Source organism: Bufo bufo, chromosome 10 (genome assembly GCF_905171765.1).
Source record: "Bufo bufo chromosome 10, aBufBuf1.1, whole genome shotgun sequence".
Lineage (NCBI taxonomy): Eukaryota > Metazoa > Chordata > Amphibia > Anura > Bufonidae > Bufo > Bufo bufo.
In genome coordinates this window covers 136,942,673-136,965,677 of record NC_053398.1, presented here as the reverse complement: position 1 = coordinate 136,965,677, position 23,005 = coordinate 136,942,673, and positions in this window count along the sequence as shown.

Genomic DNA, 23,005 nt, shown 5'->3' with positions numbered 1-23,005 from the left:
TCGTGAAGAGTGTGCTGCCCATTAGACCCAAGGTTTCTTTGGTAGTAAGATGTGTCTCTTGGAGACACAGAATCTGTGGGCTTGAGTTTCTGACAAAGGCAAGTTGTCACCGCCAGTTCTGTGAGAAGGTCTGGCAGACGTCCTTCTCTACTTCTTGCATGACGTTCTTTGTTTTGGTTTCACTTTGTCATCTCCTTTCCTTCTCCCAGGTGTCACCTATTTAGACTAATCGTCTCCCTTTATATTCCCTCCCATACTGCCTCACTTTGCGGTTTATACTACTTCCTGGATGAAGTGTTCACTGCTAGAGGCTGCTGCTGCTGTTTGCTCAGATAAGTCTTTTCATGTATTGTGTTTCCTTGCTGACTTGATTCTAGGTGACCCTGACTCCATCCGTATTAAGTGCAGGGAGCCGGTAGTCATGTCCCCTCACTATTATAGGGTTTTCAGGTGTCACACAGTCTTAGGTACGTGGGCATGCAATCGTCTACCATTGAGACCCTTGCATGGGCATAGCAGTCAGGGAGAGCTCTTAGGGTTTTATAGGGCTCACCTATATGCTTCTTCGTTTTGGATCAAGCCAGTCGCACGTTTATTCATAGTTCCAGCTATCTGCAACATCATCCGGGACACAATTACCATGGATCTCGTTTGTGGTCTGCCCAGTCCCCTCACATTCCACGATAAGATTTTTAGCTCAGCCATGGCTTCCAAGGTAAACATGTGCTATCAGGAGTGGAGCATAGCACGGTGGGTGTATTAGCATGCGACAGTGCTACATAAATAACTGTAATTAACCGATGAAACATAGTTATTATAAAACCAGAAAAACAACCTAGAATCCCTAACGTTATGCAAGTGTAGTGTTAAGTCTGGAGTAAGAGATTTTTCCAGACTATAGGCCAGTAAAACCAGGATGCTTCTGCCTACGATGGTGATCTACAGTATTGGTCTATCCATTTAGGTAATTGTATATAGATATTAGGGCCTATGTCATTAGCTGGTGTAAAATTAGATGTGATCAAAAAACTGCAGTGAAATATATCCGAACATGTCAAATAAACCATCTGTTGACCAGTCCCTGGGTATACCGAGAATCTCAACGTCTTGGAGATCTTCACCATAAGGCCAGCCATTCAGAGACTTCTCCAGGAGAGGTAAAGAAGACTGCTCTGTCGCTGTCCACCACTCTGAGTTTTGCAGGATAACCCATGGAGTATGGGATATTGGCTTCTCTCAGGAGCCTCTCGACAGCCATAAAAGTGGCGCGTTGTTTCTGCAATTCCATGGAAAAATCTGGAAAGATGGACACTCTGGCGTTGTCATATTTAATTTCTTGCCGTCTTCTGGCTAAGGCCAGTATCCTGTCCCTATCTTTACAGTTGAAAAACCTTGCAAGCATGGGCTGGGGTGGGGCCCCCGGGGGAGGAGGTTTTTCTGGTACTCTGTGGGCCCTTCCTACCGCATATGCTGAGGAGAAATCTGCATCCGGAAAAAGTTCTTTCATCCATTTTTCTATAAACTCATCTGGCAGACGACCTTCTGCTCTTTCAGGCAAAGCGATGATTCTGATGTTGTTTCTGCAGAGCCTATTTTATAGGTCATCAGCTTTCTGTTTCCAGAGCTCCGCTTTGGTATTAAGATCAGATATGGACCTTAGAACAGTGGCAGTAGTATCTTCTATGCATGATATACGCTCTTCTGTGTGTTGGACTCTTTCCCACAGGTTATGCAGGTCTTGGCGTAGCAGTCCCAGATCAATCTTGACTTCATCCAATTTCCCTGTGAGGGACGTCTTACAGGCAGTAATGGCTTCCAGGACTTGAGCGGATACTTGTTTAAGGGTGGGCTCCTCATGGTCTTCCTCAGAGGAAATTATAGGAGTCGGCAATTCTGATGCTGTGCTTGCCCTGGTGTGCACATTCCGCTGCAGTAGTGGTGACCGCACACCTTCATCTGGTTGTCTAGCAATTTTTCGGTGGCCCTCTGTGTTTTGTGTGGCCCCATTGTTATATCAGGTTAGTAGCCGGTATGCAATAGGAGAAGCCGATTCCAGGGTTCTAGGAAGTGCACAGGGGCGTAATGATCGCGGTCGCAGGGGGTGCGACTGCGACCGGGCCCGGCGGGGGGAGGGGGCCCGCTGTACTAACATGTAATGAAGCGCTGTGACGAGGCCCAGCATGAAGTACAGTGACAATGCCAGGCCCCGTCAGGGCGCTCCATTACATGTTTAATATGAGGCAAGGTGGGGGAGGTTTGCGCAGAGAGGGGGAGGATGAAGAGGGGGGACGCGCGCACTCACTCACATACACTCGGCCCGGCAGTTCTTGTCACTGCCTGGCTGTCTCCAGATCATCAGTGAAGCAGGAGCTCTAGCGCTCCCTCTGCTGGCCACACATCGCGCTGCTGGCTGTGGGAGGAGCTCTGAAGGCCCGGGAAACTGCCTTCAGTACAGCCAGCAGCGCGATGTGAGTGTGGCAGCGCAACATCAGGGAAGAGGGTAAGTATGTTTTTTTTTTTTTTTCTTTTCCTAACACTGCAGACTGGGGGCAAAGGGGAAGGGAAAGGGGAAGGGGGGGGGGGGGGTTGATGGGCACAACTAGAGTGAGGGGGCACAAAAGTGGGCATCTCTACTGAGGGGGCACCTAATCTGCCATAACTACTGTGAGGGGGGCACATATAAAGGCATAACTATGAGAGGGCACATATGAAGGCATAAATACTGTGAGGGGGGGGGGCACATATTCTGGCATAACCACTGTGAGGGGCACATAGGTGGGCATATTTAATGTGAGGGGCACATAATCTGGCATAACCACTGTAGGGGGGCACATATCTGGTCATAACTACTGTGAGGGGCACATATTCTGTCATAACTACTGTGAGGGGCACATAATCTGGCATAACTACTGTGAGGGGCACATAATCTGGCATAACTACTGTGAGGGGCACATATTCTGTCATAACTACTGTGAGGGGCACATATCTGGGCATATCCACTGTGAGGGGCACATATCTGGGCATAACTACTGTGGGTGGGCACATATCTGGCATAAATACCGTGAGGGGGCACATATCTGGCATAAATACAGTGAGGGGCACATATTCTGTCATAACTACTGTGAGGGGCACATAATCTGGCCATAACTACTGTGAGGGGCACATATTCTGTCATAACTACTGTGACGGGGTACATATCTGGCCATATTCACTGTGAGGGGCACATATCTGGCCATATTCACTGTGAGGGGCACATATCTGGGCATAGCCACTGTGAGCGGGCACATATCTGGGCATAATTACTGTGAGGGGCACATATCTGGGCATAACTACTTTGAGGGGCACATTTCTGGCATAAATACCGTGAGGGGCACATATTTGGCATAACTACTGTTAGGGGGCACATATTTGGCATAACTACTGTGAGGGGCACATATCTGGGCATAACTACTGTGACAGGAACAAAGGTGGGCAAGACTGCTGTGAGGGGCCACAAGAAGGACATAACTTTTGTGAAGGGACCACAAGGTGGGCTTAATTACTGTGAAAGGCCACAAGGTGGGTATTAGTACTGTGAGGGGCCACAATGTGGACATTAGTACTGTGTGGTAGTACTTAGGGGAAATGTCCTAAATTACCCTGCTATACATTGGCATAGCTCAGTCTACCAGGCCAGCACAGCGCCCCCTGCTGGTGATTTCACAGGGGCAGCCACCATCCCTTCCTTATGTGATTATTCTTTTCAGACCTTGTTCTGGATCCAGTGGACATCATGCCTGGATGAAGTAGGACCATATTTGATAGGACTGGGTGAGTGTAGCCATGCATTGGGCTTAGGGCTCTTTAACACGAGCGGATCCCGTGTGGCTAATCCGCTGCGAGAAAGAGAGCCAAGCCCCGCTCCGGACAGCAGAGACACGGAGCAGTAACATAATTGATAATGCTCTTTGCCTCTCTATGATCGTTTTGCTACAAAATCACGGTGACAACTTTATCTCACTGATTTTATAGTAAAAGGTCACAGAGAGGCACGGAGCATTATCAATCATGTTACTGCTCCGTGTCTCTGCTGTCCGGAACGGGGCTTGGCTCTCTTTCTCGCAGCGGACTAGCCGCACGGGAAAGAGCCCTTAGTAAGAAAATCTGCCGCTTCTTTGTAAAAATGGGGGGCGGGGCCCGATCCAAAGTTTGCACTGGGGCCCATAACACTCTAGTTACGCCACTGGAAGTGTAGTGTATTTTATACAGTAAATCTGCTGGCAAGTTCAGGATTTGCTCCCTGGAGTTATCTTGTGCTGTTTTGTGCAAAGCAATGATCTGGTTCTATTTAGACATGAGCGAATCGAAGCTGACGAAGTGGAATTCGTTATGAATTTCAGGAAAAATTTGATTTGCACCGAATGCGAATTACCTCGCGCTTCGTGGTAACGAATCACATTTTGTCCTAAAATGGCTGCTGCAGGTGTGAGGACATGGGGCAAGGAACTCTGGGAAGGCGGGATACCCACAATGCCATGCATGCAGCCAATCAGCAGCCAGCCAGCCCTGTGATGTCACAGCCCCTTAGATTCTGCCATTTACCAGTGTACTTAGTGCAGGGAGAGACGTCTGCAGGCGCTAGGGACAGTGCTAGAAAAAACGTCATTGTGCTAAAAAAAACTATTTACAAGTGCAGGGAAAGAATATTCAAGGTGTAAGGAAAGGATAGGGAGGAATCAGTCCACAGCATTTCTGTAGAACAGGGTTCAGTAGGGGAGGTTACAGCCTGGGTAATAGGAACAATCCTCTTACACCTCGCTGCACTGACTGCTGATACAAATTGCCATTATACAGCTCTGTAATTCCAGCAAACCGTTCTTATTAGGGTGCACGTGCTGTTTGTGTACTATCAGGGCGTCTGGGGTATCCCTTGCCCCTTAGGAGGTTTCTACAAAATATGTCCCTCTTATAGAGCAAGTAAATGTGACGCCAGTTGCAGTTAAGCAACAAGGACATGGAGTCCCCTTTGTAGATGGTAGTGTTGGTACCCAGATGTAGGATTGCCAGAGCGGTGTAGAGTGGCCTACAATGTCTCTGTAGATGTTATATACACGTGTCACAGTGTTCCTACCTGGATATCCTTGGATCCCAGACGTGAAGTGGTCCGAAGCAGTGCAAAAGGGGGTGAATAACTTGGATGGTGAAGAAGGTAGAATAAATGGAGTCCAGACTTGTAGTAACATTGAACACAGCTTTACTTGGGATAAACGGTAATCCAAACAGTTTCCAAGCGGTATCTTGGTCATCAGCAGGTATTGGCTTAATCTGGCAGGCAAATACTTCTCTGCAACAATTTCAGCTCTGCTATGCTAGCTGGAGTAAATAGGAATTTTCCTCTTCTGCTGGAACTTAGTTTAGCTGTCTCTTACTTTAATCCTAGGAACTTCTTGTCCTGGCTTTGGAGTACCTCAAGCTCTAGCTTCAGCTTGGATGAAGGCAATGCAAGCCCAGGAGGGGGCAAGCAACCATGTAGACTTCAGAGGCAGCGCCTCTGGGCCTAGCAGAGCAAGAAGTGCTCTGCTAGTCAGCACACAACCTCTCCCTAAGGAGGGTGGACTAGACACTGACTCCGGCAGGCTTGTCCAGGATGGATGAGAGCCTGCTGCCCCCTATACAGGGGCTGCTCTGAACTCACTAACTAAACTCCTCCTTCTCTAAAGGGGGCTGGAAGGAAACTAGGCGGTTCCTCTCCAGAAAACTATCTCTGCTCAGATCTGCTGCCACCCGCTGGTAGACTAGGCACATTACACTTTAACATAATAAGTTTCACAGGAATAGCCGTTGTCGTGTATTAGTGGCAAAAGTAAAATATATTTGCCACTCAGCCGTGCACTTATCTGTTCTAAAGCACTTTTTTTTGCGTATTAGTGGAAAAAGAAAAAATATATTTGCCGCTCAACGGTGCAGTTATCTGTTTTAAAGCCCTTTTTTGCCTGTATTAGTGGAAAAAGGAGAAATATATATTTTTTAAACTCGTTTTATTAAAGAGTAACAATACAGGTGTGAGTCATGTAACAGCAGTAGAGATTCCCACGCAGGGGATGATCTTATACATATAAAAATGCAGGCTGTACAGGACATACAGAGTACAACATGATTAGTCATACAAGTCAGATCAGCAAATGAACAGATCTAAGTATCCAAAGGGGAGTGAGAGGCAACCCATTACACATCTACCAGGCTCGGGCCATCAATCGCTGAGTACATATTGGAATTTTGCAGTGTTAACGAGGAAGAGCACCGATCTCCCCAAACTTTGTGAAATTTTTGTGGGCATTTCCGATGCTTGTAGACTATATTTTCCATAGTCACCGCGTGGTTTACTAAGGACCTCCACTGTCCTATTATAGGCAGCAGTATCTAGACTTGGAGCAGAACCTGAACCAGCAGGTGGTGGCATACTTGGAGTGCACCCTGACAGCCGTCATTGAAGATCCGCTGGACTACTGGGCAGCCAAACTGGATTTGTGGCCGCAACTGGCCGAGTTTGCCCTGTCCTGCCCGGCCAGTAGTGTGGCATCAGAGCGGGAGTTTAGTGCGGCGGGGGCCATAGTTACCCCAAGGAGAACTCGCCTATTCACACAAAATGTGGAGAGACTGACCTTTGTCAAGATGAATCAGGCATGGATCAGCCAGGATTTCCACCCACCAATTCATGATGCATCAGACTAGATCATCCATGGTGCCACACCAACACTTTGACAAAAGAGACCGGTTTCTTCTGGATACCCGCCTCAGCTACTATTCTGATGCTGCCACCTGCCTGATGCCACACATCTGATGCCAAGTGCTCCTTCTTTCACCCACTATCTTCAGCGGGTACTGGTATTGCCTCCCACCTCCACACTATGTCACCTTGCCACTCTGTGGTCTCCTGATGCTGCTCCTACTTCCACTCTATGTCACCTTGCCACTCTGTGGCCTCCTGATGCTGCCACCACCTCCACACTATGTCACCTTGCCACTCTGTGGTCTCCTGATGCTGCTCCTACTTCCACTCTATGTCACCTTGCCACTCTGTGGCCTCCTGATGCTGCCACCACCTCCACACTATGTCACCTTGCCACTCTGTGGTCTCCTGATGCTGCTCCTACTTCCACTCTATGTCACCTTGCCACTCTGTGGCCTCCTGATGCTGCCGCCACCTCCACACTATGTCACCTAGCCACTCTGTGGCCTCCTGATGCTGCCGCCACCTCCACACTCTGTCATTGTGCCACTCTGTGACCTCCTGATGCTGCCGCCACCTCCACACTATGTCACCTTGCCACTCTGTGGTCTCCCAATGCTGCTCCTACCTCCACTCTCTATCACCTTGCCACTCTGTGGCCTCCTGATGCTGCCACCACCTCCACACTATGTCACCTAGACACTCTGTAGAAGAGAAGATTGCGGCACACAGGAACTTCTTTGCAATTACATATCGTTTTTTAATTTGACATCATAATCTTTGTCATGATCCAGATATATTATGCATTGTTATTACTCTCTTTTGGTTATGACTTTGCTATGATGTGGCTCCTCCCAAGTTAGTTAATGCTGTGTCAAGAAAGAATTGTGGATAGCCCCTTGTAAGGAATTTTTGTGTCATGTCATTAAGTCTCTCTTTTTTTATGTCATGGTCAGATACAATGCGGTTGACTCGTGAGTATTGTGATCGGGGTAAGGATTTTTTGGTTGCTCTAGGGTGACAGCTTTTGTAATGGAGCAGGCTATTACGGCTAGAACGGGTCAAGACGATAATCCTCTGTGTCGATAATAAATTTCTGTTGCTTGTTCTGTTCCGTGATTTTCTTGTATTCACTTAGTTGCTTATCGGTTTTTTGGCTTTCTTCCATTCTTCCTCCGGTGCTGTTATTGTTAGTGTTGTTTCTGTTAACTCGATTTTATTGTATAGTTCTCCAATTGATTTCTGAAGTTGCTCTATGGTGAGTAAAATCAAATCAAATGAACATTTGTTCAAAATACTTTCAAAACATTTGCAGAACTCGGCATTGTCAGCAAACATTGTTGGTCTCAGACGTGAGCGTAAACCCCTCGGGATACGGTTGTTTCTATAATATTCGGTAAGAGTGCTACAGTGAAGTTCCCATCCAATTAGTCGTCTGCGATCACTCTCATAGTTGCGGATCTTTAATTCGTGGCTGGGTATATGTAAAAAATCATTGGGTAGATGCACTCCTGATACGATATCTTCAGTGGTCGTCGTGTCATAAGAAAAGACATTTGTCATGCTTTCAATAAGTGCTGGTTGCTCACAGTATAATGCAGATTTACAGTGGTGGAGCTCCGCACACTGGGTTGGCTGGTGGCAGCAAGGACTTGGTAGTCGTAATTATAGAAGAGAAGATTACGGCACACAAGAACTTCTTTGCAATTACATATCATTTATTAATTTGACATCATAATCTTTGTCATGATCCAGATACATTATGCATTATTATTACTCTCTTTTGGTTATGACTTTGCCATGATGTGGCTCCTCTCAAGTTAGTTAATGCTGTGTCAAGAAAGAATTGTGGATAGCCCCTTGTAAGGAATTTTTGTGTCATGTCATTAAGTCTCTCTTTTTTTATGTCATGGTCTGATACAATGCGGTTGACTCGTGAGTATTGTGATAAGGGTAAGGATTTTTTGGTTGCTCTAGGGCAGTTGTGGGCAACCTTTTTTTTCAACTGAGCCAAATCTCGCCAAAACCACGATTGAAATTTATTTTGAGAGCCACATTTTTAAAACCGAAAATACATAGGATGGTACACTGTTTTTAGTTTCAATAAGTTTTTATTGAGAATATTCTGCATGCAAGTATCCACATAGGTCGGGTACTGTGGGACTCTTTGCACCGGCCCTGTCACGTGGACGTGACCAGAGCCTGTGCAAGGATTTTTTGGCAACACAAGCGAAGCTACATCTCGGTGACCCCCCCCCCCGCCCCGCCCGCAGCTCACCTGGTCCTGGTTCTGTCTGCAGCAGCTGGCTTCTCCTCTGTGTGGTCCTGATATCTTCGATCTGCTTCAATCTGGTTTGAGGACTGTACTTTTCGCCCTATAAGATGCACATAGGTTTTAGAGGAGTATAATAAGAAACAATATTTTCCATTATACCTCAGGTCAGACCCCCATATCAGCCGTCAGCACCCCATCCATCATGCCCATGTCAGCCGTCAGCCCCCATCCATCATGCCCCCCATGTCAGCCGTCATGCCCCTATGTCAGCCGTCAGCACCCCATGTCAGCCGTCAGCCATCAGCCCCCCATGTCAGCACCCCATCCATCATGCCCATGTCAGCCGTCAGCACCCCATCCATCATGCCCATGTCAGCCGTCAGCACCCCATCCATCATGCCCATGTCAGCCGTCAGCACCCCATCATGCCCATGTCAGCCCCCATCCATCATTACCCCCCATGTCAGCCGTCAGCCATCAGCCCCCCATGTCAGCCATCATGCCCCCCATGTCAGCCGTCAGCACCCCATCCATCATGCCCGTGACAGCCGTCAGCCCCCATCCATCATGCCCCCCCATGTCAGCCGTCATGCCCCTATGTCAGCCATCATGCCCTCATGTCAGCCGTCAGCACCCCATGTCAGCCGTCAGCCATCAGCCCCCCATGTCAGCACTCCATCCATCATGCCCATGTCAGCCGTCAGCCCCCATCTATCATGCCCCCCATGTCTGCCATCATGACCTTATGTCAGCCGTCAGCACCCCATGTCAGCAGTCAGCCATCAGCCCCCCATGTCAGCACCCCATCCATCATGCCCATGTCAGCCGTCAGCACCCATCCATCATTACTCCCATGTCAGCCATCATGCCCCCCATGACAGCCGTCAGCCCCCATCCATTATGCTCCCTAATGGGGGACAATGTTGGAGTCTGCACCATCAGGGGGGGTGACATGATGAGGGACAATGTTGGAGTCGGTGGCACAGACATTTCTTCTCTTCCCCTCCAGGCTCCATGGCACAGACATGTTTGTACATTTTGTCCCCCATCTCCCCCTCTCTGTTACAATTACAATACACTTACAGTACCTGATATATCACTGGGGTCTGGCTGGAGTGGGGTCGGTCTGGTCCTGGCTCCAATCTCAGCTGGCTCTGCCTTAAGGTGTCTTCTCCAGAGTCCAGACTAGAGTCCAGCAGGGTCGGCCAAGTTCCAACAAGTCGTGCCTCAGTGTTACTCTGTGACTGTGTTCTTCTGCTGCCAGCCTGGAGGGGCAGCTTTTACAGGCCACAGCAGACAGAGCAGCTCCGCCTCCTCGCCTCCCTCCGCCGCGGCCCCACTAACAGTCAGTGACGCCTCCTTTGGCCTGAGCGCCGCACGGCACACATGTAGGCAGGACAGCTGCAGGCCGCCGCCCCCGAGAGGAGGGAGGGGAGCGGGCGCCCGGCACACAGAAGAGCCGCATTAAAGTGTGTAAAGAGCCGCATGTGGCTCGCGAGCCGCGGCTTGCCGACCACTGCTCTAGGGTGACAGCTTTTGTAATGGAGCAGGGTATTACGGTCAGACTCCCTATGCGTGTTACTGCAAGGCACAGTGTTCTACACCCCTATAGAGGCTCTCTGCAGCCAGGAAATAGATGTTTTTTTTATGTAATTCGCTGCGAAAAAATTCAGATCGAACCAAATTTTTCCCAAAATATGCAGCAAACCGGCTAATCGAATTTCTAAAAGAAATCGCTCTTCTCTTGTTATATTGTAAGGCAGTCTATAATCACCTCTTTGGTCTTTTTATACAAGAGATTGTGACTGTGTTATATAATACAGGGGGTGCTATGAACTCTGCTGAAGCAGGATCCTGCATCTGTCTAAGCTCTTCCCCTTTCCCCAGCATTGTGGAGGTGCTGTTAAGATGGCCGACTGGCGGGAAACCTAAGGGGCTTGCAGGTGTGGCCCGTCCCCACTCCTCCACCTCAGATATCGTGCCCGCTACCTCCTGATCTCCTTTCTTTGTTCCTCAGCAGGTCCAGTGCATCTGGGTGTGCCGCAGGTCCTCTGCCTAGTCCTCCGACGTAGCTTACAGGTCCTGGCTCCCGGCACGGCTCTCGGCTGGCTCTCTCCTTGCGTTCCGCCAGGTGAGTCTGTTCAGTGCTGGGTTTTGTATGCTGCAGTGCTCAATCAGGGGTCTAGTTCAGCTGTAATTGGCTATGTATTAGATAGGATTTATCCAATTCTGCAGTGCCAGCCATGGAGATTCTTTCACATGCATCCAGTCATTTTGGCTGCTGGCCACGCCCCTGGTAGTTATATTCTTGTACATAGGATGCAGTATTATAGTAGTTATATTCTTGTACAGAGGAGCAGTATTATAGTAGTTATATTCTTGTACATAGGAGCAGTATTATAGTAGTTATATTCTTGTACATAGGAGGCAGTATTATAGTAGTTATATTCTTGTACATAGGAGGCAGTATTATAGTAGTTATATTCTTGTACATTGGAGGCAGTATTATAGTAGTTATATTCTTGTACATTGGAGCAGTATTATAGTAGTTATATTCTTGTACATAGGAACAGTATTATAGTAGTTATATTCTTGTACATAGGATGCAGTATTATAGTAGTTATATTCTTGTACATAAGAGGCAGTATTATAGTAGTTATATTCTTGTACATAGGATGCAGTATTATAGTAGTTATATTCTTGTACATAGGAGCAGTATTATAGTAGTTATATTCTTGTACATAGGAGCAGTATTATAGTAGTTATATTCTTGTACATAGGAGCAGTATTATAGTAGTTATATTCTTGTACATAGGGGCAGTATTATAGTAGTTATATTCTTGTACATAGGAGCAGTATTATGGTAGTTATATTCTTGTACATAGGAACAGTATTATAGTAGTTATATTCTTGTACACAGGAGCAGTATTATAGTAGTTATATTCTTGCACATAGGAGCAGTATTATAGCAGTTATATTCTTGTACATAGGAGCAGTATTATAGTAGTTATATTCTTGTACATTGGGAGCAGTATTATAGTAGTTATATTCTTGTATATAGGAGGCAGTATTATAGTAGTTATATTCTTGTACATTGGGAGCAGTATTATACTAGTTATATTCTTGTACATAGGAGCAGTATTATAGTAGTTATATTTTGGTACATGGGAGAAGTATTATAGTAGTTATATTCTTGTACATAGGGGCATTATTAGAGTAGTTATATTCTTGTACATAGGAGGCAGTATTATAGTAGTTATATTCTTGTACATATGAGCAGTATTATAGTAGTTATATTCTTGCACATAGGAGCAGTATTATAGTAGTTATATTCTTGTACATAGGAGCAGTATTATAGTAGTTATATTCTTGTACATAGGAGCAGTATTATAGTAGTTATATTCTTGTACATAGGAGGCAGTATTATAGTAGTTATATTCCTGTACATAGGGGCAGTATTATAGTAGTTATATTCTTGTTGTATTGTAAGTTTTTTTTTTTTTTTGCTGATTGGTTCTCCCCTTTAATTCTGTTTAATACTCTGTGTAATAGTTTATAAGTTTCCCTTGTAATGAAGTGGGTTAGAGATAGTACCCATCCCCCATTGTGCTGATAAGACCACATTGCTGAGTGATTTCAGAGACATGCGTGCTGCACACTGGAGGAGGGGCTAAGAGGTTAAAACATTATGACACACATTCACTTAGCAGACTTCACCAGGCGTATGACTTACCCTATCTCTCTTGTACACCCTAAATTGTCCGTCATGTGTTATAACTGGGTAGACAGCCATGGGTTATAGCATGATCGACGGAGTCTCCACCCCATTTAGGCTAGTGATGTTTGTAACGGATCTCCTGGCACCCCGACCGAGTACCTCCGTTGATGGATGCTCCTAGTGCTTCCTGAGGACTCTAAGCACTCCACTCCACACCGTAATCACCACAGGAACCAGGAACAGGAACAGCTTGGTTGGGGTCTCACCGTCCTTAACCCACGCTGGACCCAAGACCGGGCTTCCGCTTCCAGTGGGTGAACCTCTCCTAAATCCAGAGAGCAGGAACAGCTCTTACAAGAGCTAGCAGTTATAGCCAGGGGAGTATAGCAAATCTTCAGCGTCTAGCAATCCCCAGTGTCGATCAGTTACCCAAACACCAGCCTCAACATGATAAAGGGTAAAACAGGAACTTACTTTATTGAAGATCAACTCAGTATATATACAGTTCAAGAAGTCTAACAACATAACGCAATCAACCATGAACAACATGCAAACAGACATCTCCCCCCCCCTCTCCTTAATGAATGAATAGGGAGAGAGGAGACACATGTGATGGGATTATCTCCTGAGTGTATCATACTGTGATCTACTCATCTAGGAGTCGGCTGCTCTTATAGTCAGCTATCTTAATCCCATACCTAACACAATCAGTGGGAGTCTCAGTGCAGAGTTAATCCTTTTTGTGTTGCTGAATCCACACCATGCACCTTTAATGGGAAATAGCAAATATGTGGCATATAAATTCCACACATAAATCAGGGTTCATAGTTCCTTGTAACCCCAAAAGGTCTGAGGGGGTCTCCATAGTTCTGGGTCCATAGTCTGTAGGAAGGAGGCTGGCCCTCAGGCTTCTCCAGGAGCCCCAGTGACGGTTCAGTCCGTCACAATGTTTATTTACTTTTTACTATTCTGTATGTGATTTATTTGTGTTATCATATATTTAATCACTTAGTAAATATATTTATTCATGTAGCCTATGTAAGTTTATTCATTCTCAAATCTTTTGAATTCACTTTACGTTACAAATGGTGGCAGCGGTGGGATTTCAATATGAATATGCTTATAGTTGATAGGGTGTTACATAGAGATAGGGTAGCTTGGACCTGCCACTGTGAATGGGAACCCCGGCATTCGTGGGAATTAATAATCTGCAGGCGGATTATTTGGGTTGCACGTGTTGTGCAAATCTGCTACGAGCTGTGAGTGAAGCTGTAGTAAGCTTGGTCGAATCTAGCAAAGTTCTTTTGAAAGTTGTAGAACTGAGCAGATTCTAATGAAAATCTGTAAGACTCTGTGAAGTTAGAGATTGCAGACTGTGGACATCAGAGCTCCTGTGATGTTGAGGGGGGTTCTGATGAGTTAGAAAACAGAGAGGTGTCAGGATGTTAATTTATGGCACTAGCAAGAGAGAAAGCGCCCAAGTGTCTACAAACAGAAAGGCACTTGTGTTAAATGTTCAGAAATGAACTGTTTACGTTTTGTTTTGTTTACCCTAATGTTATGTGTGTGTCCAAGTAGGAAAGACCTGTGGCCATAGTATTAGAGATTAGAGCAGTAAAGGATGGTCAGCTAATGAATAAGTATTGAACCTAGTGTGTGCCAATAGATCTATGGCTAGCACTGAGAAGATGAAGGTGTTAGAAATATATATCTGTTGAAATAGTTCAGAGTGTGAGAAGATATGTTGGTCAGAAAGATAAAGTATTGTCTGGTATATGTGAAAAGTTGAAAAAGCTTGAAGAAGGTTTAAAAAGGTTGATCCTTGAACAATGCCCTACCAGGGATGAGCAGCAGGGGCAATATTCAAATTCGCGATATTTCGTGAATATTTGGGCGAATATTCGTCATATATTAGCAAATTCAAGAATTCATAATCTCCAGTCATTATTTTCTTGAATGCAAAAATCAGCAATCGAAAAATTTGCAATATGAAAATTCGCGATCAACACTACTCTTGAAGTTAAAGATATTGCAGCCTTCTCATTGGCCCACAAGCAAGAAGAAGTGAGGGATCATGGGTATTGATGAAAAGAAATGCTGAATATTCGCGATCATGAAGATATAGCACTATATTCTAGATATTCGCAAATTCTCGAAGTGCTAATATTTGCAATAAAAATTTGCGATAAAAATTAGCGATTAGAATATTCGCGATCGACACAATGCCCTACCTTGCAACAAGGGTTGCTGTGTCTGCGCTGTAAAGAGATGTAGACTCACACAGATAGTGGTATTTTATTGCCTCATCCATCCCCCTAGTCTGTCCAGCTTTGTTTTAATCCCTTTGCTGAAGTCTCAGGAAAGCTGGGTGGATCCTTGAGAGAAAAGAGTCAGGAAAGGGGGCTGACGGCTGTGGTGTGCTGATTTCATCCCCTAGCCTTAACAGAGAAGACTTAAAGAGGTTGTCCGGGTTCAGAGCTGAACCCGGACATCCCTCCATTTTCACCCCGGCAGCCCCCCTGACATGAGCATCGGAGCAGTTCATGCTCCGATGCTCTCCTTTGCCCTGCGCTAAATTGCACAGGGCAAAGGCATTTTTAGGAGTTCCGGTGACGTACCGGGGCTCTCCATGGGGCTGACAGGAACCCCGGTGACGTCACCGGCACTGATGGGCGGGATTTAGCTCTGCCCTAGCCAGTAAAACGGCAGACTAAACCCCCCCTCAGAGCCGGTGACGTCACCGAACACACTGCCGGGCGGAAGTTAGCGCCCGGCAGTGTGTGTTATTAAAAAACAAAAAAGCCCGTGCCCTGCGCGATTTAGCGCAGGGCACGGGAGCGCATCGGGTGGGGCTGTCTGGGTGAAAAAAAGGGTATGTCAACCCCTTTAAGAGACATATAGTTTAAGTCATACACATTCCTTAGATATGAGATTTTGGATTCTGATTGCTTTGCTAAGAAGGGTATAAAAGTGACTAGTTTGGATTGGAGGGGGGAGGGGGTATGAAGTAAGAGGAGTAAGACAAATAGAGTCTATGATATGTGTAATACTTTTTGCAAGACACAAAAAGGTTCAGATTATTTAATAATTTTCTTTCTTCTTTCCCAAGCAGCTCATTGTAATGTGTGAATCCAGCCTTAACAGAAAATTATTATATATGCACCATCAATACAAAATGATTCAGTTTTAACAAAAATTGTTTTATGATTATAACTTATATGCTGTCTTGTTATAAGATTTTGATTTATCACATATTGAAGACCAGAAGGCATTGGAAAGAATAGCAGAACAGCAACAGAGATTATCAGCAATTTTTGGTGTGGTGTGTCTATCTGTTTCCAGGAAAGCTTTGTTTGTTTGTGCTGTAAGTTTTAGGAGCTTACACAGAAAGCTGTGTAGCTGGTATAACTGTCAAAAATCATTCTGTGGAATGTGAATAGGTGTGGCTTTAAGTTGTAGTTGTGTTGAATATGTGTAAAGTTGTAAAGACTGTTGGATGCTCAGCAGAGCAGTGCATGCAATCTGTACTCCAGGAATAAGGGTATGGTTTTGAGCTGTGTGTGAATATGAATAAATGATGCTGCGGCAAGAAATGAACAAATGAAAATGTGGATGGAGTGCAATATTATTATTTTTTTTGTAATGCGCATTGTGGATTTTTATTTTTTCTTGGGAGATTTTTAGTTTTTATTGGTGCCAAAAGTTTTGATTGAGGTCTACATTTTTTAATTTAAGTCAATGAAACGTTTCCTATATGCCCTTCATGTGTTCATGTCTGTTTTGTCGGATTTGTTCGTTTCGATTTGTGGTTATGTGTTATATGTTAAATGTTTTCATAACTTCAGAGATCTGTCCTCATGAACAGTTAAGAGTAGACTGACTGAAAGAGGGAGGATCGCACTGTCCGACTGGAAGGGGTGGACTTAGATGACTTAGAGGGGAGGGAGGAGGACAGGGTGGACGTCACAGACACAAAGACAGCCCTTGTGCCCATCCCCTAGTTACAAGACACCCCCATGAAAGACGAAAAGTCCTGTGTTCCTTCAAGAAAAAAAAAACGGTCTATTAATTTCTACATTAAGAAAAGGTGGGCACTTCTGTAAACAAAAATGCCAAAGGGTATTAAATGCAGAGTAACACCAAACAGCATTGGGTATCTTAAGAAGGGTCATGAAAATATTAATTGTGTTGTGTTTTTATTAAGATTGTAATTGGTTAAAAGGCTTACCTTGAAAAAGATACCCGTGCATTGCTATTGTTTAATGTGTTGAAGTATGAAGACAATTTCTCAATTACTGTATTTTTCGCCCTATAAGATGCACTCCCCCCCCCCCCAAAAGCTAGTTTTTTGTTTTAATGAGCGGTCTCCTCCTTCAGAGTGTATTAATTGTGTCTGTCCGAAAGGACTAGCAAACAGCAAAGTTATCAATCAACCAACCTTGATACACATGCATTAGTGTCTGCCTAGACTGTGGCACCGTTGGCTGTTCATCTCTCCAGCCAACTAGCTGTGTGTATGGGAGCCAATTGTTCTCCCTTATAGAGGGTTGAAGCTATGATCAGTCTTGCAGTCGGCGACACTGTGATTTATCAGTGAGAGGGTGGGAGATAATGCTAATGCAGGTCATTTTTTGGGAATATCTCAGGAATGGTACGTTCTAGAGAGCTGAGACCTCCACAAGATTTCTTTCCAGGTAGCAAGGGATGTGTACACCAAGTTTCGTTGAAATCAATGGTTGCGTTTTTGAGTGAACGCGGAACATACATACATACATACACACATATACGCGTCCTTCTTTATATATATATATATATATATATATATATATATATATATATACTATTGATAGATAGTTAAAGGGGTATTCCCATCACAGTGATCACTGTTAAATCTGTTGTCTTTCGTCTCCCCTGGTTACGGCCACCTCTCCCGTCGAATCCCGCTGTGCCGCGCTTGCGCAGAAGACTGAAGATTTTCTCCCGGCCGGGCCGCGCAATGCACCATGGTGACTTATTCCTGGCCTGTATAGTACAGAGCTGGCGTGCGCGTTCAGGACATTGCGCGGCCCGGCCGGGAGAAAATCTTCAGTCTTCTGCACAAGCGCGGCCCGGCCGGGAGAAGAATCCAGGAAGTGAACGTTGCGCTCAATGAAGGTAAGTATGAAGGTGAAGATGGGAATACCCCTTTAATCATGTCTCCCCTTAGACGTCTCTTCTCAAGACTAAATAAATTCAATTATTTTAATCTTTCTTCATAACTAAGACCCTCCATGCCCTTTATTTATTTATTTTATGCACTTATACAGCGCTACTATATTCCGCAGCGCTTTACAGACATTAGTATTCAACTGTCCCCAATGGGGATCACAATCTAAGGTCCCTATCAGTATGTCTTTGGAATATGGGAGGAAACTGGAGTACCCGGAGGAAACCCACGCAAACACGGGGAGAACATAAAAACTCCATGCAGACGTTGCCCTTGGTTGGATTCAAACCTAGGACCCCAGCTCTGCAAGGCACCAGTGCTAACCACTGAGCCACTGAGCCACCGTGCTGCCCCTTATCAGTTTAGTCGCTCTCCTCTGTACTTTTCCAGCTGCAGTGCATCCTTTCTATGGACTGGTGCCCAGAACTGAACTACATATTCCAGATGAGGCCGCACCAACGCTTTGTAAAGTGGTAATATTACATCCCTTCCCCGCGAGTCCATGCCTCGTTTAATGCATGACAATATCCTGGTGGCCTTAGAAGCAGCTGATTGACATTGTATGCTGTTATTTAATCTACCATCTACAAGGACACCCAAATCCTTCTCTATAAGTGACTCTCCCAGTGACATCTCCTAGGACATATGAAGAACAGAGATTACCAAGATGCAGAACTTTACATTTGTCCACATTGAACCTCATTTGCCAAGTTGATGCCCAATCACTGAGTGTTCAAGTCAGCTTGTAGTTTATGGACGTCTTCCATAGACTGTACAGTACTACACAGCTTAGTGTCATCTGCAAAAATAGAAATGTTACTACTAATCCCGTCCTCAATGTCATTAATAAATAAATTAAATAACAGAGGACCCAGTACTGAACCTTGGGGTCACCACTTATAACTCGGGACCAGTCTAAATAGGAATCATTGACCACAACTCTCTGGACACGGTCCTTCAACCAGTTTTCAATCCAATTACAAATTATACTTTCCAAGCCTATAGACCTTACTTTACCTATTAAACGTCTATGAGGGACAGTATCAAAAGCCTTTGCAAAATCCAGAAACACTACATCCACAGCCGCCCCTCTGTCCAGGCTACTACTGACCTCACTACATCCACAGCCGCCCCTCTGTCCAGGCTTCTACTCACCTCCTCATAAAAATAAATCAGGTTAGTCTGACAACTTATGTCCTTGGTAAACCCATGTTGGTTATCACTTATTATTTACAGTCAAATACTCCTGTATATAGTCCCTTAAGAGTCCTTCAAACATTTTTCCAACAGAGGTTAAACTAACTGGTCTATAATTACCTGTGGAGGACCTTGATCCTTTTTTGAATATGGGCACCACATTTGCCTTGCGCCAATCACTTGGCACTGTACCAGTCCCTAGAGAATCTTTAAAAATTATAAACAGGGGCACAGCAATGACTGAACAGAGCTCTTTAAGCACTCTTGGGTGTACTCCATCTGGACCCGGAGCCTTGTTCACATTTACCTTATTCAACTTAGCTTGGACCCTATCTACAGTTAGCCAATTGAGCATATTACTAGATGTACAACCCTGGCGCCACAGATATCAGCTCCTTTCTCTTCTAAAAAAAACATTTAGTAACTCTGCTCAGACCTTCGTTTTTTAGCATTAATATATTTAAAGAATTTTTGGGAATTGTTTTGCTGTTCGTTTTGTATTTTTCTAATTTTATGTCCTTTTTACAGATTTTATTAAGCCCTTTGCAATCTTCAAACGCTACGGCTGACCCCACAGATTTGTATTTTAAAAATGCTCTTTTTTGTCTTTTATTGCCCTTTTTACAGTAGCTGTAAGCCACGGGTGGTTTAATTTTAGCCGTTTATACTTGTTACCTAAAGGAATAAAAAATTTTGTGCAATTACTCAATGTGGATTTGAAGCTCTCCCATTTATCCTATTATTATGTGACAGTAGCTGCTCCCAGTCTATGCCCTGAAATGCTGCCCTCAACCCAGGGAAATTAGCCTTTTTAAAATTCAGTGTCTTTGCTCTGCCCGACAGAGTTTGCTTCTTATAGTTTAGGGGGAATATAATTATATTGTGGTCACTATTACCTAGTGTTTCTCGAACAGTAACATTTCCAACAAGCTCTGCATCATTAGAAATTACCAGATCCAACAGAGCATCGCCCCTAGTAGGAGCTTCTACAAACTGGTCCATAAAGTGGTCCTGCAGCAAGTTGAGGAATCTTCTCCCCTTTGCGGTTGAGGCAGAACCATGACCCCAGTCAATGTCTGGGAAGGTAAAATCTCCCATTATGACCACTGTACCAGTCTGTGCCGCCCGCTCTATTTGGTTATACAGTTGTGTTTCTATCTCCTCTATGATGTTAGGGGGTCTATAGATTACACCAAGTATTATTTTTTCAGTGTTTATATCCCTTTGAAATTCCACCCATACGGTTTCCACATCCTCACCATCCGCACCCACAGTTGCCTCTTTCACACTTGTCTTGCGATCACTCCTGACATACAGGCACACACCACCACCTTTTCTATTGACCCGGTCTTTCCTAAATAGTGTAAACCCCTCAATATTAACAGCCCAGTCATGTGAAGAGTCCAACCATGTCTCAGCCACACCAACTACATCTATGTGTTCTTCTAGTACCATAGTCTCCAGGTCCCCCATTTTTTTAGCTAGACTTCTGGCATTTGTGAAAATACATTTTAAATTACTATTACCTGTAAAGTGATTATCCAGGATTTTTGGGTTACCTTGGTTGATGTTTGTATGTAACAGGTTCTTATCACCAGCAGTTCTATTTTTCACTGGTGTATAGTTCTGCCCAGACTTCTCCATACTTTCCTCACTAACTCCAGCCCCCACTAAATCCCCACTGTCCCTTCCTATATCTCACTCTCTATTTACATTATCTACTCCCTTATTAGTATGACCCCCCACCACCCTCCACCAGATCCTAGTTTAAAAGCTCCTCCAGCCATTTTTTCCCCAGAGCAGTTGCACCCTCCCCAATAAGGTGCAGCCCGTCCCTACTGTAGAGCCTGTAACCGACAGAGAAGTCGGCCCAGTTCTCCATGAACCCAAACCCTTCCTTCCTGCACCAGCTTCTGAGCCACTTATTTAACTCCCTAAGCTCCCGTTGTCTCTCAGGTGAGGCTCGTAGCACTGGTAGCATTTCTGAAAACACTACCTTGGAGGTCCGGGAAGTGACCTTCTCTCCTAGTTCGCTAAAATCATTTTAAAGGACCTTCCATCTCCCCCTGACTTTGTCATTGGTGCGAATGTGTACTATGACTGCCGGGTCTTCCCCAGCCCCACCCAGCAATCTGTCAATCCGATCCGCAATATGCCGAACCCGAGCACCCGGAAGACAACACTCTGTTAGGCATTCACGGTCTTGGCGACAGATGACCCTGTCTGTGCTCCTAATAATAGAGTCCCCTACCACCAGCATCTGTCTGACCTTTGCTGCACTCCTTTTTCCATCCTTCCTGCAGGGGGCATCCTCCTGGTTGCTCTGAGAAATGCCCTGCTGCAGTGTTGCTGGCCCTGGGCTTTCATCCCTAATATCAGCCAAACAGGCATATTTACTAGGGCGTTCCAGCTCAGGACTAGCCTCCCTGGCACTTTTCCCTCTACCCCTTCTTCCTACATTAACCCAACTCCTGACCAGATAGTCCTGATCTTGCCCTCCTCCTCCCACCTCCATTTCACTGACCCCAACCAGTGCCTGCACAGTGAGGTCTAAGCCTCTCTCCAGGTCTGCAATGCCCCTAAGTATTTCAAGCTGCTTATTTAAATCCAAGATCTGGGCTTCCAAATATGCAACATGATTGAATCTAGTGCAAATGTATTCACCCTCGAAAGGCTCTTCAAGGCATGGACACACTGCACAGGGCACACACTTAGTAGCATTGTCCATGGAGAACATGTTTAAATGGGGATAAACAGTAAATATGAGTTAAGCTTTAGACCCTGTCTGCTGTAGTTGACGGACTAGCTAGAATCAAGCCAACAACACCCAAGGAAAATCTGGCAAACCTTAGTTTCTTGCTCCTTGTCTTAAACTCCGGTTCTTTAAACTCCACTTATTCAGAAGCCCACTTAGTGCAGCAAGCCCAGGTAGAGCGAGGTGTATAGTAGGTATATTCTTGTAAACAGGAGCAGTATTATAGTAGTTATATTTGTTTACGTAGGTGGCAGTATTGTCACAGTTCGTTTCCATGTACCCTGTTAGGTCATAATGGCATTGTAGAAGGGGATCTACAGTTTGTGATGTGCCAGAATGTAATGCCAATTTGCTAGAGTGGCTCCTTGTTTAGTGGACCCAGCATGTCCATCCATTACATGGATGGCTATTCATTTATAAGGCCAGCATGTCATGCTATTGTACATTTCCTCTCAAAGTGAGTAGATGTGATTTAACCTAGCAATTACAGTGGTTGCTTCGTTTTCTTGTTTTTTAGAGAGGCTGTATTTATGAGTCAGCCAGAAATGTGCACAATGTTCTTTACCAACTTTTCTTGGCAGCTCATAGTCCTTCACCCATTTTTCTCTTAAAATTGATTCATACTGCATGTTGCATTGTATAAAATATTACTAACTGTACAATTTCTTTATTCACTTTTTGACCAACATCGATGTATTATTTTGTGCATCTTTTTCTATTGTACATATTCTACTACAGATAATATTAATATTCATTCATGTAGAACCATTATAAATGACCATCTTTTTCTATTGACAATCCTAGATGAAGTGGGCCAAAAGTCCCAATGACTCTACCAGTAGTTACTATATCATGTCCAGTGTAGGACTGGGATATCTTGGTCCACTCTTCTTCTATAATGACCATGTACCTGTCCAACGTTAATATTTGCTTTGGGCAGGCAATCAGTAAGAGCCATGTCAGAGGTTGCTGAACCTCATGGACCCTGTGTTGACTGCTCTTACCGCTGTGTCAGAACCTTGGCCCACAGGATAGCTCGGTGTTGGGCCTTTCAGACCTGTCATATCTTGGACTTAGACTTGGTCATAAAGTGAAAAACATAATTGACATTGATGATCTTCTACCCAGTGACTTCAATAAATTCC